Source organism: Rhineura floridana, chromosome 8, assembly GCF_030035675.1.
Source record: "Rhineura floridana isolate rRhiFlo1 chromosome 8, rRhiFlo1.hap2, whole genome shotgun sequence".
NCBI classification, from domain to species: domain Eukaryota; kingdom Metazoa; phylum Chordata; class Lepidosauria; order Squamata; family Rhineuridae; genus Rhineura; species Rhineura floridana.
In genome coordinates this window covers 133037807-133057019 of record NC_084487.1, presented here as the reverse complement: position 1 = coordinate 133057019, position 19213 = coordinate 133037807, and the positions used below count along the sequence as shown (strand labels likewise).

Genomic DNA, 19213 nt, shown 5'->3' with positions numbered 1-19213 from the left:
GAGCTGTTGCTTCCATGAGGCCCAGTCATTACTTCCACTAACCAGGAATTATGGAAGTTGCCATTCTGGATCCACAGCTTAGCCATCTCTGTTATAAAGTCTCCTTGGTTTCAGTGGAATTAAGCGCATACCAGTCTTTCTCACGGAAACCTGTAGGATTTTAGAGTACTTAAATTATGACTGCATCATGTCCTACTATTTTAAAATGTTATAGACAATAAGACAGGTCCCTGTCCTGAGGAGCTTAGACTCTAAAATGCAACACAGAGGACACAATAAAATTATTTTTCTGTTGGCTTTTGTTTGTGAACTGCCCTGGTATTTCTGCTTAAAACGAAGAATGGCACATAAATAATAATAATTAATAATAATAATAATAATAATAGTGGTAGTGGTAGTGGTAGTAGACGGAGATCCAAATCCTATACCCACTTACATGGGAATATGTACTCATGTATAGAATTGCATGAGAAGACAGGTCCCTGTCCTTATGAACTTACATTCTAAAATACAAGACAACAAAAGAAGATCCAAATCCTATACCTGCTTTCATAGCAGTAAGTCCGACTGAACTCATTGCGATTACTTTGCGACATGTATAGGGTTGTACTGCTAATCTTAAACCCTTCGAGCATGAGTTTTTCAACCTCGGCCCACTCATTGTGTTTCAGCCTAATCTACCTTACAGGGTTGTTGTGAGGATAAAATGGGAGAGCTTCCTACATTGCTATCCTGAATTTCTTGTGGGAAGGACAACATTCTAATGTGATATGCTTGAGGATCATTATGGTGGAGAGGGGCTGGGTTCTAATCTCTGTTCAGCCATGACACTGCTGAGGTGACTTTGAGCCAGTCATTATTTCGCCACATAGCCTACTTCAAAGGGTTGGTGTTGCTGCTAATGTTGTTATGAACAGTCCAAACCTCCTTGAAAAAAAGGTGGAACTGAATGCAATAAAAGAGCCACCAAGCATGTGTAAAATGCAATATGTTCATTACTGCTGTCTAATTCCAGCGCAAGAATGAGGAACTGGATCTGGCCAAATTTGACATCACAATTATATCAGCTGATTGTCAAGACTTCGAAGTGCTGCAGGGGCTCTTTGAACTCCTGATGATAATCTGATCAGCAGTGCTTCAAAGAGTCATGAAGGGCTCTTTCAAAGGGGCTTGCAAAGAGTCCTTCACAGCACTTTGTAGTCCTGCTGTTCAGTCAGGTATGCAATGCTTCTGAAGCTCCACCAATCAGCTGATTGCTGGAACTCTGAAGTACTATGCATGGGGCTTTTGAAGTGCTGAATATCAGCTCATCGGTGCTACTCTAGAAGCCCATTTTGGCCCAGTCCAGCCTCCTTTTTACCTGCCTACACCTCATATATGACATCAGGTGATTGGCAGGTGGGTGAGGCTTAGCCAAAATGACCTGGCTTAAATTAACAGGGAATTCAATCACTTATAAAAATAAAATAGGTTATAATCTAAAATCAGAGCATTTAGCAAAAACATTAAATCAAGGCATCCCTTGAACAGGCAACTGCCTTATCAATAATAATCTTTTCACAAATTTTTGATGCCACCAAAGCAAAAAGTGAGACCCTATAAGTTATAGTGATGTCTGTAGCAGACAAGAGGAGAAAAATCTTCTCTTGGACAGGGTTAACAAGACAAAATAAAACCCAGAAATTTCTATCGAGGTTCTGAATACAATGAACAAAACAACAAGTTATGAGGCAGGTCTTTGATCTCCGGGGCTCCACATATACAGAGGTGGAGGACCAATGGAGTCTGGGAGTATCTACCATCCATCAAAGCTGTTGTTTGGAAACAAAGGGCCGTAAAAGCTTGCGTAAGTTTTGAAAGGGTGAGCATTGACAAATAGGCAACTCTTTGATGATCACATAAAAAGAGCCTGTACCATTTTGAAAATTTTGAATTAATAATAGCTCGTTTGTCTAAAAATACACTATGCCTAAAAATAACTTCATAAAGCCTGTCTTGTGACTTTATGTCAGAGGACATCTCAACCGGGGTAAAGTAAGTCTGAAGCAAATTGTGATACCTTGCTGTCCAAGACGTGCACGTCAGCCACTGATTGTAACCCAACTTGGGAAAGACCCTGGCTGGAGATTCTAATAAAGTTCTCCAATAATTAATCAAGAAGCAGTGGGCTGGAGAGGAAAGACCTACCTCTGCCTGAATCAGAGCTGCAGGTGTGCCAGGGGGCAACATTAAAAGTTTCCAAAGAAATTTGTTTTGAAGAACCTCTACTTTACCAAGCAAAAGGTCATTCCACCCCCAAACTGCCACACCATATAAAATTTGGACAACTACCTTACTCTGGTAAATTTTCAGAGCTAGGCCAACTAAATGCCCCACCATTGTGTGAAAGAATTTAAGGATGGCTCCAATAGCTCTTAAGGCCATTTTTTTAGTTGCTTCCACATGAGCTTGCCAAGAGAGGTTTTCCGTAAAATGAATACCAAGGTATTTAAATTCCTTACATTGCTCAATCTGATTATCATCAATAAACCATCAAGAAGGAGAGTGTCTCTTTCCAAATACCATCACTTTTGTTTTGGCATAATTGACATTTAACTTTTCTTTTATGCAATAGTCACTAAGCGTAGACAACAGCCTTCTTGGGCCTATTCGAGTAAGTGATAATAAAACTGTAACCTCAGCATATAAAATAATGGAAATCTTTCTTGTCCCTATTGAAGGAGGAAAGAATTCTGAACCAGATAACTTAGGAACTACTATCATTTAAATACAAATTATATATTTATTTATTATTTTATTTATATCCCACCCTTCCTTCCAGCAGGAGTCTAGGATGGCAATTAAACAGTGATGGGACCAGAAAGCACCCTTGTTTTACACATTTGGTGGTGGCAACAGGTTCAGTTAAAGAACCAGAAATCCCAACTCTTACTCTAGCAAATGTGTTGGTATAGAGTTCTTTCATCAAGAAAAAGAGACATTTATCAATAGTAGTACCAGCCAATTTAAGCCACAACTGGTTTCTATCAATCAAATCAAACGCCACTAAAATGACATAAAGGGGTTTGGTGGGGCCTGCAATGGCCTGTCGAGCTAAAGAATGAAGTGTTAAACAATCATCAATTGTACTTTGGCCTTTTCTGAAGCCAGCCTGTCCGGTGTGAATATGATTAGAAGTTTCCCAATCCTCTACCTTATTTAAGAGAAATTTGCTGTATAATTTAGAAGTTATGTACAAAAGACATATTGGCTCATAGAATCTCTTCTATCGCCCTTCTTATAAATGGGGAAAACAATGTTCCAACCAGCTGGAAATATACCTGAGTTATTAATTTGAATAAACACTTTAGCAAATCAAGGGGCCCACCAATCAGAGGTATATTTCAGGTGGCATCATATTTTCACCTGGGGCTTTGCCAGGCTTGAGAGACGTAATAAGATTCTTTATCTCAAATTCAGAGACAGAAGGCCACTGGGGCAAATTAGATACTGAAAGGAAATGGGAGGACTGAACTCCATATAAGTAGTCCCATAAAGCATACTAAATGCACTCTACGTAGGGCTACCTTTGAAGACGGTTCGGAAACTTCAGCTGGTGCAGAATGCTGCGGCCAGAGTTCTTACTTGGTCTAAAAAATCTGACCATATAACACCTTTCCTGGCCCAGCTGCACTGGCTACCAATATGTTTCCAGGCCAGATTCAAAGTGTTGGTTCTTACCTATAAAGCCCTTAACGGCATCGGACCGCAATACCTGATGGAACGCCTCTCCCGCTATGTACCTACCCGGTCGCTGGGTTCCAACGCATAGGGAGGCCCGGAGAGCAATAACTAGAGCTAGGGCCTTCTCAGTGGTGGCCCCCGAATTATGGAATGCCCTCCCTGACGAGATACGCCTGGCGCCTTCCTTATTATCTTTTCGGCGCCAGGTAAAGACCTACCTCTTTGCCCAGGCATTTTAAATGTTAAATTTGAAATTTAATCTATTTTAATTTTAATTTTTTGTCTTAATTTTGTTTTTAAATATGTTTTCATATTGTATTGTACCCACACCTGTATTTTAATCTGTTTTTATCTTGTTGTACACCGTCCTGAGAGCTTGTCGCTAAAGGGCGGTCTAAAAGTGCAATAAATAATAATAATAATAATAAAAAGTATACCATTCACTTGCATTTTTTTGCCCAACCAATATGGTTCTAACAGCACTCATACAACATCCAAGAACCAGGACTCCTCCTTTTCCAACACTGCCAGGCCTAATTGTTGCCACTGTGATTTTGCATACTTGTCTTTCTTTCTTTCTGTTTTAAAAGTGCCTTAGAAGATGACCTCAGAGACACTAAGTATTCAGGTGAAATATCAGCTGTATTTCTAGCAGCCTGGTACGAATAATTCATAAGTACTTTCTTGGCAGCCCTGCATTCATGGTCAAACCATCTATTAGTTGTTAGTTTATTAAAATTAGGCTGTTTATTATGAACCAACATAGGTCTGAGATTTTGTGTAATCAGTTGGTAATATCTTGTAACACGTCTGAATCAGAAACCAAGATATCTTGACAGAGAGATTTAAAGATATTACTCTTAAATATCTGGGAAATACGTGGACACAATTTACTTGACCACTGTATCCTCTGTTCCCCAAGATGAATTCCATCCAATTTTTGGTGAAAAAGGGAACAGAGTTTTGAAAGGTTAATTTTCAACAGCAGAGGAAAGTGGTCATTTTCAAATCTGTTCTCAACCTCAAAGCTTTTTATCTCAGGCAGTAACGTATCAGAAACTGCCATGTAATCTATTGTGCTGGTACCTCTGTTGGTAAGAGATGTGCCTTTAGTCTTATCAAAACAAGTGCCATGAAGACACTGTAGATGATGAAGGGACAAGACATCTAAGAGCCTCAGGCCTGGTCTGTTAATAATTTTATCCTGGGAGTTTCTGTCAATGTTTAGGTCTTGTGAACTTGCTCTATGATTTGTACAGTTCACTTGATTGGCCAGGCCGGCACCAATTCTAGCATTAAAATCTCCATATAATAAAAATCTAATATTACGATATTGAGACTCCAGAAATACCAGAGTTTCAGATAAACTGTCCCAAATACTATTAGGGCCAATATTTTTAGAAAGATTAGGTGGAAAATAGACATTTATACAAATAAGAGGGTCTATTTGTTTGCCATTAATATAAACAGCTTGAATACATTGCTGAGAGGTACTATTCAGCAACTGCAAATCAGCCTGTAGACCAACTGAGATAAATATAGTAAGACCGCCACTGGCCTGACCTTTTATACTAGTTTTAAGAGCAGGAGTAGAAAATGAATAAAAACACTGGAGCGATTTTACTGACTTGAGCAGAAGACCTACAGACTGAGTTTAACATTAATTTGTTTCCTAAGGGTTGAGAAACAACTTCTGCTCTCCTCAGGTCTGATGGCCTTTTCGATGTTGCTGCAAAGAGCCAAGGGGCAGACTACTGAGAGTGTTCTGCAGCTATTTACTGCAACAAGCAGGTTCGCATCTTGGCAGATGAAACGTGCCTCCCCCCTTTTTTCCCCTAACTTGTGCGCAAAGATGTAATACTGCTCAAAAAAAGGTTTGCACTTTCAGTACAACCCAAAATAAGCTGATCCAGCTAGTTCTTTGTAATTGCCAGGCTGTGTACCCGATTTAATATATCTCAAGGCAGATGATCATCTGGTGATGGATTAGGAGCCTAGTCCTTCAACCTCAGTTTATTGACGCACTTAAGTAGCTTTTGTGTAAACAAAAGTTGAAAAAGTATCAATACAGAAAAACTCAAAGAAGAAATAATAGCAGCAATAGAAATAAATTTAGAAGTCATAGATCATCTAGCACAGCATATTACAATTGCTAAGGAATAAAATCAATTTATCTGCCCACAAAGACCACTGGCAATTCAGATGAGGTACAATAGGGGACAATGTTTCAGAACTCCTGCTCTCATAGAATCATTGAATTGTACAGTTGGAAGGGGCCCACTTACCTCAACCAATCCTGTAATCCCCCACAACTCTCTGCCTTGATTGGATTGATATAAAGCCATCAAGTCCAACTCCCTGCTCAATGTGGGAATCTAAATTAAAGCATACCTGCCAGGTGGCTGTCCAGCTGCCTCTTGAATGCTTCCAGTGTTAGACAGCCTGCCACCTCCCTAGGTCATTGTTTCAATTGTCGCACCGCTCTAACAGTTAAGAAGTTTTTCCTGATGTTCAGTCAAAATCTGGCTTCCTGCAACTTTAGCCCATTATTCCATGTCCTGCACTTTGCAATGACTGAGAAGAGATCCTGGCCCTCCTCTGTATGGCAACCTTTCTTGTACTTGAAGAGCGCTATCCTATCTCCCCTCAGTCTTCTCTTCTCAAGGCTAAACATGCCCAGTTCTTTCAGTCTCTCCTCACAGGGCTTTTTTTTCCAGTTCCCTGATCATCCTTGTTGCCCTTCTCTGAGCCTGTTTCAGTTTGTCTGCATCCTTCTTAAAGTGTGGTGTTCAGAACTGGATACAGTACTCAAGATGAGGTCTAACCAGTGCTGAATAGGAGGGAACTAATACTTCACACGATTTGGAAACTATACTTCTCTTAATACAGCCTAAAATAGCATTTGCCTTTTCTTGCAGCCACATTGCATTGTTGGTTCATATTCAGCTTGTAATCAACAACAATCCCAAAATCCTTCCTGCATGTAGTATTGCTGAGCCAAGTATCCCCCATTTTATAACTGTGCATTTGTGTTTTTTCCCCTAGGTGTAGAACTTTGCACTTATCCCTATTAAATTTCATTCTCTTGTTTTCAGCCCAATGCTCCAGCCTATCAAGACCACTTTGAATTTTGTTTCTTCCACGGTATTAACTATCCCTCCCAGTTTAGTATAATGTGCAAATTTGATAAGTATTCATGCAACACATTAATAAAAACGTTGAAGAGCACTGGGCCCAGGACTGAGCCCTGCAGTACCCCACTCATTATCCCCCCCAGTTTGAGAAGGAACCACTGATAAGCAATCTTTGAATTCTGTAGTGACCTGATAGTTGTTCCATCCAGCCCACATATAGCTAGCTTGCTAATCAGAGTATCATGTGGCACTTTGTCAAAAGCTTTGCTGAAGTCGAGATATATTATGTACACAGCATTCCCACAGTCTACCAGGGAGGTTACCTGATCAAAAAATGAGATAAGATTAGTCTGGAAGGACTTGTTTTTGATGAATCCATGTTGGCTTCTAGAAATCACTGCATTGTTTTCAAGATGCTTACAGACTGAGTGTTTACCCTAATTTTGGGTCTTTGCCCATGGGGTGTAAACAGAAGGAGGTGTATTCTTTCACCACCACCCTCTTTTGCCCACCATTTTTGGGACTCTTTTCCCAGGTTTTTTTAAGGAACCTACTGTAACTAGTAAAATAAACAGAGCATGCTCAGTTCCCTGCCAACCAGGAGTAGAAATATAAAATTAGTGGGTGTGGTCATTAGGAAACTGCATGAATGATCCTTCATAGAGGAAGAACTGCTTGTCTGAATGGAAAATATTATACTTGCAGCTAGCATAGAGCACTCACTGCAGACGGTGCAAATAGAAAATGGAGGTAAAAACAGTGCCTTTAATACGAAGTAATGCTCCTGTGTGGACAAGCCCTTAGTCTAGCTCAGTATCATCTACACTAGCTGGCACAGGTTCTCCAGGATTTCAGAGAGGAATCTTTCCTGCTCTTCCTGGACATGCCAGGGAATGAACATAGCACCTTTTGCATGTAAAGCATGTGCTCTACCACTGAGGTATGGGTCTTCCAAATAACACAGGCCACCATGGGGGAAAAGTGCTGCTGCTTCTTGAGCATAACCTAGCATCCACAATTTATTCTCTCACTGCCTGTATATTTATCTTCTGATAACAACAGAACACTATCTGTCCTTGAGTAGGTCAAATAAATCTTTCCTAATCACCAAATTGTGGCAAAAATCAACAGTAAACATTTGAAATCAATAGTAATCAAAGGTATGAAGAGAAGCCATAGTAGTTAGAGTGTTGGACTATGACCTGGGAGACCAGGGTTCGAATACCCACACGGCCATGAAGCTCACTGCGTGACCTTGGGCCAGTCACTGCCTCTCAGAGGAAGGCAATGGTAAACCCCCTCTGAATACTGCTTACCATGAAAACCTATTCACTGGGTCAACATAAGTTGGAATCAACTTGAAGGCAGTCCATTTCCATTTTCATGAAGTAAAATTCTTTAAAATGAAGAAGGAAACAACTCAGCAGGAATGTTCCTGTAAGAGATACACTGAAATGAATAGGAGCTGCACAGCAGCACATTAATCCCCTTACACAGTTCACATTCATATCAATGGGTTCCATTCAGAACAAATTCCCACTGGATTGTGCCCAAAGGGATCAACAACCTACATACAATGCTTTCATTTCAAAAAATAAAGTCTCAATGTTAACAGAAATATACCACAGAGATTTTAGCATACATTTTTATTCTTGTAATCCATTTAATATTACAGTATTCTACTTGAATTGAGGTTGTTTGAACTATCATTAGCAGGCTAAAAATTGCTCATACTAGTTGATAGTCACTATCTGTTGTTGCAGCGACTGTGAAATTGTTAAGAAAAGGGATCAGATGAACCATGACATACCAATATTATCAACTGTACCACCACCACCACAACCCTCCATCGTAGCAAAGAGTAAAGTGAGATGGACAGCTGCCTCGGCCTGTTGGAATTTGTTGACATGTCTGGAAAGGATCAGAAAGGCCTGCAGACTTAAATATGTTCTGTGCTTAGGTCTACTCACCTGCCTACTCTCCAGTACTACATTGTTCTCTGCTTCAACAGGCTAAAGATAAAGCAACATCAAGGCATGAGGAGCTGCCTATACTTTGTGGTACATATTAGATAGCCGTGGTCTTATATATCAAACTTTAGTCTTGACTTGTGTTAGGGCTGTCTGCCAGTGGTGTCATTCACACATAACACTAAGCCAAACTATGGCTCAGCATCAGTCAGCAAGTATGCTGGCGCACAGTGAGAAAAACTGTAGCTATTTTGCTCCTACCTGCTCCTGTTGCTGCCTTGCAGCTCTGAGCTAACCATGACTTGGTTTAGTGTTACATCTGAACCTGGGCTTGGGCTTGTTTCCTCCAAGCAAACCACGAGCTGTAAGCCAAGAACAAATCCTAGTTACAGCTTGTGGTTTGTTTGGAGTGAGACAAACTATGAGCCCTCGTGAACATGTAACACTAAGCCAAACCATGGCCTAGATCCTGGCAGTGCAGTAACAGCAGGAGCGGAGGAGCAAAGCAGTCACAATCTTCTTACTGTATAAAAACACAGAATTACATGAAAACCAGACCATTGTCTTAAGCTATATCAGCCCAACATACTTGCTTGTTTAAACAAACAATAGTTTAAACCAGTAGCTTTGTTAGAAAATGAGCAGAGTCCAGAGTCTTTTTTGCTCTGGGCCCAGATCTCTTGCCCCTTTCTCTCTCTTTTTAAAATTTGTTTTTAAAAATCATAATGTGCTTACACATGGTATGTCCAATAGCCCTGTAAGCAAACTAACAAAGAAAAATAAATGTATGGGGTCAGAGGGTGGAGGGCCTGTGGACAGAGGAGAGCAACTGTGGGGATGTGGAAGATCGGAAAGCACAGCAAACATGGAAGACAACAGTGGTGAAGCGTATCAGATTACCATGAAGCTTACTGGGTCCAACATGGGCCAGTCACAGCCTAACCTACCTCACAGGGTTGTAGTGAAAAGTACAAAATGGGCACAGGAAAAAACCAGGAATGGTGTCCTGAACTTGAGGAATCGGCAGGATCAAAAAGTAATAAATAAAATGTTTCCGCAAACTTTACAAGTGGGACACAAAGATAATATGATTCCCTGGTTGTTTGTCCCCATCATCTGGAACTGAGAAAGAGAGAAGGCTGTTTGTGTTATAAATGCTCAGACTTTTTTTAAAATAATTTTTTTACATTTCTCAAGCTTAAGTGTTAGGTTCTCAAATCAGAGCTTGGAAAAGTTACTTTTTTGAACTACAACTCCAATCAGCCCCAGCCAGCATGGCCACTGGATTGGGCTGATGGGAGTTGTAGTTCAAAAAAGTAACTTTTCCAAGCTCTGGTTCTCATCTAGAAAATGGGCAGAAGTTTTCTGGAAAGTCTTTCACATGCTTAATTCCTTGATGATATCACAAACATCATACTTGGCTTGTCTAACTTTCTTGAATTATCTGCTCTACACATAGGACATTTTCATACTTTCCAGCTGTGGCACAGATTGTGTTGATCTGTGATTGTTAGATATCATGAATGTTGACAGGAGACATGTACGTACATGCAGTAGCTGGATAGGTTGGGGAACAAGAAGAGTGTATGTGTTTGTTGGATAAGTCTCGTTTTAGTTTTATGTAGCAGTTCCTGCCAACAGATTGTGGGTGGAATGAAGAGCCCAACCACACATTGTACCAAGCCCAGAAAACCCTGTTGACACTCTATAGCTCCATTTAAGATGTTCCAAACACTTGCGATTTTAGCAGATGACTGCAAATATACTAGCGATTTCCATATGGCTAGTGCTGGACTAGATGGGCCTTTGGCCTGATCTGGCTGAGCTCTTCTTATGTTCACTGCAGATATAAATTGTTAATATTTATCCTACTTTTCCACACAAAAAAAATTGTTTCCAAAGCAGCTAGAGATTCCTAGAGGGTGCATTGCAGCTACCAGACCAGCATGGATTAGGTAACACAAGTGGACAACAGAATCCCCACCAGGACCAATAAATAGTTGCTGACTCTCGACTGGCTCCTGAAGCACAGACCAAGCTGATCTTGACCCAGCTATTATCTCCAGTGGATTCCATATTATTATTATTATTATTATTATTATTGCGCACCCTTCACCAGTAGGTCCCAGGGCAGGTTACAGAAATTTAAAATACAGTATCAAAAACAGTTAAAACACACTACATTCAAAAGAATAGAGTGGGTCCTGAACATACATCTCAAGTTCCAAAGGCTAGGGTAAAGAGGTGCATCTTTAGCATTCACCAAAACCTGTACAAAGAAGATGCCAGATGGGAATTCCACAACTTAGGAACTGCCACAGAGAAAGTCCTCTCCCGGTCCATCATCCCTCAAGTCTCTGAGGGTGGCGAATTATAAAGAAGGCTGTCTAGGTGTCTAAGATATTTGGAGCCTGAGTCATTTAGGGCTTTAAAAACTAATGTGAGCTCCTTGAATTGGGTCTGGAAACAAACTGGCAACCAGTGCAGCTGTTTTAGAACAATGGTTACATGAGTTCTAAAAGGAACCCCTGCCAGTAATCTGGCTGCTACACTTTGGACCAGTTGCAAGATTACAGAGGCATCTTTGGGACAGCCCCAAGTAAAGCACATTGCAATAATCCAGTCTGGAAGTTACCAGAGTATGCAGTACTGTTGCCAAGTCAGCCCTGTCCAAAAGGGGCCACAGATGGAAATAGGCACTCCTAGTCACCGAGGCCACCTGAGCCTCCAATTACAAGGATGGTTCCAGGCATACCCACAAACTACAAACCTCCATCCAGGGGAGTGCAACCCCATCCAAAAAGCTGTCTCCCCATCTCCTGGATGCATAAACTTGGAACACATAACACTTGTCTTTTCATGATTCAGTTTCAATTTGTTGGCCCACATCTAGCCCATAAACCACCTCCAGACACCTGCCTAGCACCTCCACCACCTCTCCCGATTCAGTGGAAAAGAGAGAGAGAGCTGAGTGTCATCTGCATATTGGTGACACCACACTCCAAAACTCCCAATGACCACTCCCACTTATGGAACCTAGGGATTCTTGAATGCTCTGGGGGATTTTCCAGCTAGACATGGCTGGTGTTTCTGTTGAGGCTCTCATCACACTGTGTAATGGTGAGATGCACAGAGCCATCGACATGATCACTTGTGAGTCCCATCACTGTGGAGCATGTAGGTCACTTTGGTACTCTAGTTAACTGTCTGCGATGAAACAGGAGGGTAGATGGCTAGAGCTCAGGTGAACCTGACCAAGCATGTGTGAGATTATATTATCATACCTGCTCTCAAAGCCCACTTTTTCTTGGAAGGCTTTAGCTCAGCCCCTTAATTCCCATGCCCTACTGGAATTTAAGCCTGTAATGAAGCTGAAGCATGTATCACTGAAGTAACTGCATATTCCCACTCCTCTCTTTACATCCTTTCCCTTTCTCTGTTCCCCATGTGTCAAATTTTAGGTAGTAAGCTTCTCAGGACAAGGATTTGCCTTCTTGATTTTGGTAAAATGGGCAGCTAACATGGTGCCCTCCCAATGTTGTTGGACTACAACCCCCATAAGACCCAGCTAACATGACCAACGGTCAGGGATGAAGGGAACTGTGGTCCATCAACATCTGGAAGGCACCATGTTGGCTACTTCAGTTATAAAGTGCCATGCACTCAGATAGCACCATATACATCAAGGGTGAAGAACCTCCAGGCTGCAGGCCAATTTTGCTCCACTAGGGGATCCAAGTTGGCCCAAATCACTTGTGACATCATCTGACTTGCAGGTTGGCAGGGTTACATCCTGTGTTGGCTGTGTATGTCTGTCCCCAGCAGGGAACAGGGGTGCACAGCCAGACTAGCCGCATTGAACTCCCTGCTTGTCAGTTGATCAGCAGGGGGATGAAATCTTGCAGAGTTTGGCTGCACACTTCTGTTCCCAGCAACAGGGGCAAGCACACAAATATACACAAACCCAGGGGTGTAGTCGTCCAAGGTCTCAGGGAGTCTTAGATCCCTTATTTTGGGGGGGAACAGGGTACCAGCAGGGTCCCTATGTCTCTAGCATCCTATGAACGAATCATCATGAAAAGGGAATGCGTTGTTGGAAGTGGGGCAAGAGCAACTCCTGTTTTGTTCTTTTGTTTATGTTCCAGAAGGGAGACAGAGTTAGGGTCCTCCAGATGGATAGGCTTGACTACCTTTACCTGTGATGCTGTGACTGACTTCCTTCTGTTGTTAGACTGATACGACTTAAGGGAAGCTTATCTGCCCCTCCTCCTTCTGCCCTTTCCTTCTTCTCTTCTCTGACTGTCCGGGAGAGAGGAGACACCTTTGTCTCTGCTCGCTCTCTCCTAGCCATGAGGGTAACTCCCAAGCCTGGGTGCTGCGCCTCCGACTTAGTTAGTTAGTTAGAACTAGGTACGCCTTTCCTATCTCCTATGTATTTCTATAAATAAAGCAGCTTTTCTTATTTTACTAAGTCTGAAGTCTCAGTGATCTCAATGCAGGGTAAAAGCCTGCTTTCTTAGGCAAACGCACACACACTGGCACACACGCATCACAGGCCGCTGTTGTTCTCTGCTTAACAAATATACAAATTTACACAACAACATGTGTTAGCCACTGAGAAGAGTTTTCTAACATCCTTCCTTGACCTGCTGATTGGAGCCAGTCAGAGTGAAAGGAGATGAGTCAGCCACAGAGAAAATTCTTCTCAGTATCTAACATTCTCCCCTTTCATGTTTTTTGGCTCCTAGGGATGTCTGTTGTTGTGGGAGAAGGCATTAAGAAGGATCTCATTCTCAACCCAGCAGCAAAAAAAAAAAAAAAGACGATGAAAGGGGCATGGCTGTGACTATCATGAAGGGACCCTGCACTTCTGAATTTGCCACTGCACAAACCTGCGGATCAGCTGAGAAGGGGTTAAAACTTGCTACGTTCAGCAGAGACTGAAGGGAATAAAGCCTCCATTTTAGCAGGGGATTCCATGAAAAACCCTTCAGGATTCAGGAAAGGGTTTGCATGGAATCTCCTGCCAAAAAAGAGGGGGGTGTTTTAGTAGTACCTTGCACCTGATATCACTGTGATGTCACATTTTGTCCCCGAGGCCAATCCTGATAACGAGCTGGTCTGTGGAGCCAAAAGAGTTCCCCACACCTGATATCAATAAATTAAGTATTATCCCCTTCTCCCATTGAAAGATGACTAACAGTGAAGCTCATAATGGTTGAGGTCAACATTAAAAACACTCAAGTAGTGTTTCAATTAATTAAAAACAATGAACAAAATGAAGTCCATACTCATTTCAGTTTCCTCATGTAAGCTAAATGGAAAATAGCAGCTTATTGTTCTTAGACGTTTGTACACTTGCATTCTCTCTCTCTCCTACATATACACACGCACAAATAAAATGAAGCACTTGTGTTCCTTGGGTGACAGAAAACCTATAAGAGTCAGAAATCTTAGCCAGCAAGTGATTTACACTTTTTTTCCTATGAGAAAAGAATGGGAAGAATGCAGTTACCCAGTGAGAAATCTGCTGGATAATCAGATCTGCACATTAGCAGGAGTTGTGCTGTGAGAGATCTGTGGAGGGGAAAGAAATCTAAACTTTAGCTTGTAAGTCAGAAAAATCCTTCCTTAGAAATTTGAGCTAGCAGCTGGAAAGATGCAACACACTAATAGAACCTTCCCAGATGACACATTCCCTGAGAACAAGGAACGACTATGACCAGTAACGTTAGAATTTAAACAGAGCTAAACCCAAAAATGCTGTATGCAGTTGCTAGCCTCCCAATATTTACAACGGGCTGACAGAGAAGGTGAGCAAGCTCCTCCTTGCTTCTTTAGATAAAACGTGGTGACTGCATTATCTGGACCCGCCTGAACTATTATGTTATTATAATTTTAATTATTTATATTCTGCCTTTCAGGATACAAATCCTTCCAAGAGAGTCTACAACTTAAACAATATTAAAATCACAGTAAGCCAATATTAAAGTATAACATTTCATGAGGATCCTCCACATAAGCAGGTTAGTATCATTCGGGTGGGGGCAGTCCCACTGGAACAGCCTCTGATGTCTTCTTTGCTGCCCTCCTTTTCCTGTTCTTTCTCACAGGGCAGTTGATGGCAGATGGGCCAGTGGAAGGATGGGGGAGGAGGGATAGAGGAAATCAGCTGGTATTACCTTCACCTGCCTCTCTCTCTCTTCTGTAATACATCCTACCGGATACTTGGTAGTAGGCAGCTCCATGTGTGTGTAAGAGGAGGGGGGTAGTCCAACTGAAACAGGCTTTGATCTTTTTGTGTGTGAGAAGAGGTGCCAAAGCTTACAGGGTAAGTCCAACCGTCTGAAACACTCTTCCAGAGCTCAAACGAACATGTAACAGATTCAAACTGGGTAGGGGGCATAGGCACATAAGAACATAAGAAGAGCCTGCTGGATCAGGCCAACAGCCCATCTAGTCCAACAACCTGTTTTCACAGTGGCCAACCAGATGCCCATGGGAAGCCCACAAGCAGGACCTGAGTGCAAGAGCACTCTCCTCTCCTGTGGCTGCTGGCAACTGGTTTTCAGAAGCATGCTGCCTCTGACTATGGAGGCAGAGGACAGCCATCATGGCTAGTAGCCACTGATAGCCTTATCATCCATGAATTTGTCTAATCCTCTTTTAAAGCAATCCAAGTTGGTGGCCATCAATGCCTCGTGGAAGTAAATTCCATAGTTTAGCTATACACTGCATCAAGTACTTTCTTTTGAATGCTCCAACTTTCAGCTTCTTTGGATGCCACAAGTTCTAGCGTTATGAGAGAGGAAGAAAAACTTTTCTCTATCCACTTTCTCCATACTATGCATAATTTTATAAACTTCTATCATGCCATCTCTTACTCGCCTTTTCTCCCCAAAAAAAAGCCCCCAAAGCTGCAACCTTTCCTCCTGTGGAAGTTGCTCCATCCCCTTGATATTTTAGAAGAATGCAGAGGGAAAAAGAACCAAGGCATCTTTTCCCTGTACTGGGGCCTCTTCAATAGCATACTTACAAATAATGCCAAATCCAGCCTTCAGTTTTGGAAATTAGAAAAAAAAATTACACTACCAGCAGTATCTAGAATGGTATTTAGAGTTGTTGTTATGTGCCTTCAAGTTGATTACGACTTATGGCGACCCTATGAATCAGCGACCTCCAATAGCATCCGTCGTGAACCACCCTGTTCAATTGTAAATTCAGGTCTGTGGCTTCCTTTATGGAATCAATCCATCTCTTGTTTGGCCTTCCTCTTTTTCTGCTCCCTGCTGTTTTCCCCAGCATTATTGTCTTTTCTAGTGAATCAGGTCTTCTCATGATGTGTCCAAAGTATGATAACTTCAGTTTCATCATTTTAGCTTCTAGTGACAGTTCTGGTTTAATTGTTCTAATACCCAATTATTTGTCTGTTTCGCAGTCCATGGTATGCACAAAGCTCTCCTCCAACACCACATTTCAAAGGAGTTGATTTTTCTCTTATCCGCTTTTTTCACTGTCCAACTTTCACATCCATACACAGAGATCGAGAATACCATGCTCTGAATGATCCTGACTTTAGTGTTCAGTGATACATCTTTGCATTTGAGGACCTTTTCTAGTTCTCTCTCAGCTGCCCTCCCCAGTCTTAGCCTTCTTCTGATCTCTTGACTACTGTCTCCATTTTGGTTAATGTATTGATAATCCTGGATAAGTTCAATGTCCTCATTGTCAACTTTAAGGTTACATAAATCTCCTGTTATTACTTTAGTCTTTTTGATGTTCAGCTATAGTCCTGCTTTTATGCTTTCCTCTTTAACTTTCATCAGCATTCTTTTCAAATCATTACTGGTTTCTGCTAAGAGTATGGTATCATCTCCATATCTTAAATTATTGATATTTCTGCCTCCAATTTTCACACCTCCTTCATCTTGGTCCAATCTCGCTTTCTGTAGGATATGTTCTGCATATAGATTAAATAAATAGGGTGATAAAATACACCCCTGTCTCACACCCTTTCCAATTGGGAACCAATCGGTTTCTCCATATTTTGTCCTTACAGTAGCCTCTTGTCCAGAGTATAGGTTGTGAATCAGGACAATCAGATGCTGGGGCACCCCCATTTAAAGCATTCCATAGTTTTTCATGATCTACACAGTCAAAGGCTTTGTTGTAATCTATAAAGCACAGGGTGATTTCCTTCTGAAATTCCTTGGTCCATTCCATTATCCAACGTATGTTTGCAATATGATCTCTGGTGCCTCTTCCCTTTCTAAATCCAGCTTGGACATCTGGCATTTCTCATTCCATATATGGTAAGAGCCTTTGTTGTAGAATGTTGAGCATTACTTTACTTGCATGGGATATTAAGGCAATAGTTTAATAATTACTGCATTCCCTGGGATCCCCTTTCTTTGGAATTAGGATTTATATTGAACACTTCCAGTCCATGGCCCATTGTTTAGTTTTCCATATTTCTTTTTAAAAAATTGTCAAAATTTGGACAGATTCAGTCTCAGTAGCTTGTAGCAACTCTATTGGTATGCTGATTTGTTTCTTCCAAGTATTTTAAAGGCTGTTTTCACCTCACATTCTAAAATTTCTGGTTCTTCATCATACGGTTTCTCCATGAATGAATCTGTCATCCTGGTATCTCTTTTATAGAGTTCTTCAGTGTATTGTTTCCATCTTCCTTTGATTTCATCTCGGTCAGTCAGTGTGTTCCCCTGTTGATTATTCAACAACCCTACTCGTAGTTTAAATTTCCCTTTCATTTCTCTAATCTTTTGGAATATGGCTCTTGTTCTTCCCTTTTTGTTGTCCTCTTCTATTTCTAGACAATACTATTGTAATAGTTCTTTGTCCCTACGTACTAGTTGCTGTGTTGTTGCATTTAGGGTTCTGACTGTGTTTCTATCTCCTTTTCCTTTCCCTTTCCTTCTCTCTTTAACTATTTTAAGAGTTTCTTCAGTGTTTCTCTCTTTTTAACTAGAGGTATTGTCTTTTTGCATTCTTGCATAGACCCAGGCTATGGTCTGAAGGCACATAAGGCCAGCTCCCTGCTGAAGCTAAGCGGGGTCAAGTCTGGTCAGTGCCTGGATGTGAGACCGCGTGGGAAACATGTGTAAGCCGCCTTGGGTTTCTAGCATGAAAAGAAAGGTGGGGTAGAAATGTAACAAATAAATAAATAATGTCTCTGACTTCACTCCATAGTTCTTCTGGTTCTCTGTCAACTAAGTTAAAAGCCTCAAATCTGTTCCTTATTTGATCTTTATATTCTTCTGGGATGTTTATGTTTATATTCTTCTGGGATGTTATTTAAATTGTATTTTGGCATTATGATTGCTTTATTGTTCTTTTATGTTTGTAGTGTATATTTTATCTGATGGAAAATAAAACATTTATTTTTATGTTAGTTATCACCTACAGCTGAGTGTTTTATCTTAATTTGGTCTTTTTGAATGTGTAGTTTTTCTCTTTTTGTTGTTGTTTCAGCAAGTATTGAAACCAACAACAGTACTTTTAGACAGAAAAGTGTTGCATCCTCCAAAGAAATTAACATCTTGCAGCCTGTATAAAAATGTTCAATCAAATTTTATTTAAGAACCAAGTTTAGAGATCTAATATTGAAAGCCCAACAGTAGCAAACTACAATGCATTTCCACTGTAGAAAAAAGAATTATTTGGGGTCCAGGTCTGCAGCTGTCACACCTGCACACACTTATGGACAAAGACTTAGAAATGAATGTGTCATCAGCTCAGACACTAAACAGGCCCAGTTTCAGTGCTGTGGCATTTGAAGAGAGGAAGTTCAAAAAGGATTTTTAAAATCATTTGCTGTCAACCAGTGAGCGAAACACACCAACTGCATCTCTGCATTTTGCACACATATCATGCTGAGGATCTAGCTTCCTGGTATCCAGAGAAGCACCTCTGTTGGTGTGGGTCACCTAGCAATAATGCACAGGCAACATTCCTTTTAGAGCAGAATGGGCTCTACTGGCACTAATGGGAAATGCGGTGTTTGAAGAAATGATGAAACAGCAACAGCTGCAGGAGGGGAAAGGAGGGAATAGCTGGAGCCATTGTAACAGCTGGAGCTCAAGCAGAGGGGGCTGCACAAAGGTTCCCATGACCAAAATGCTTTGGCACTTCCCATATCCACCCCCACTTCAAGTATCTATAGCTGGGCTATGCATAACTATAGATGGGGTGCTGGGTTTTACCCACAGGACCCATTAGTACAAATCTTAGCTTAAGTCAACACACATACAGTATTTTAGGGTGGTTTTTTTTTTAGCATGTGATTATCAGGGAGTATATAGAACTAAAGTTTGGCAGGTGATTTATTCCAGTCAAAACTGCCTTTAAAAGAAAACAGGACTTGAT

General features: G+C 41.2%; 1 protein-coding gene across 1 annotated transcript in view; it reads right to left on the bottom strand.

Moving 5' to 3' along the window:
- The window catches only part of TSPAN9 (tetraspanin 9), a 277862-nt gene that overhangs the window by 184966 nt on the left and 73683 nt on the right, over positions 1-19213 (bottom strand). The gene's annotated exons all lie outside the window — the stretch shown is intronic.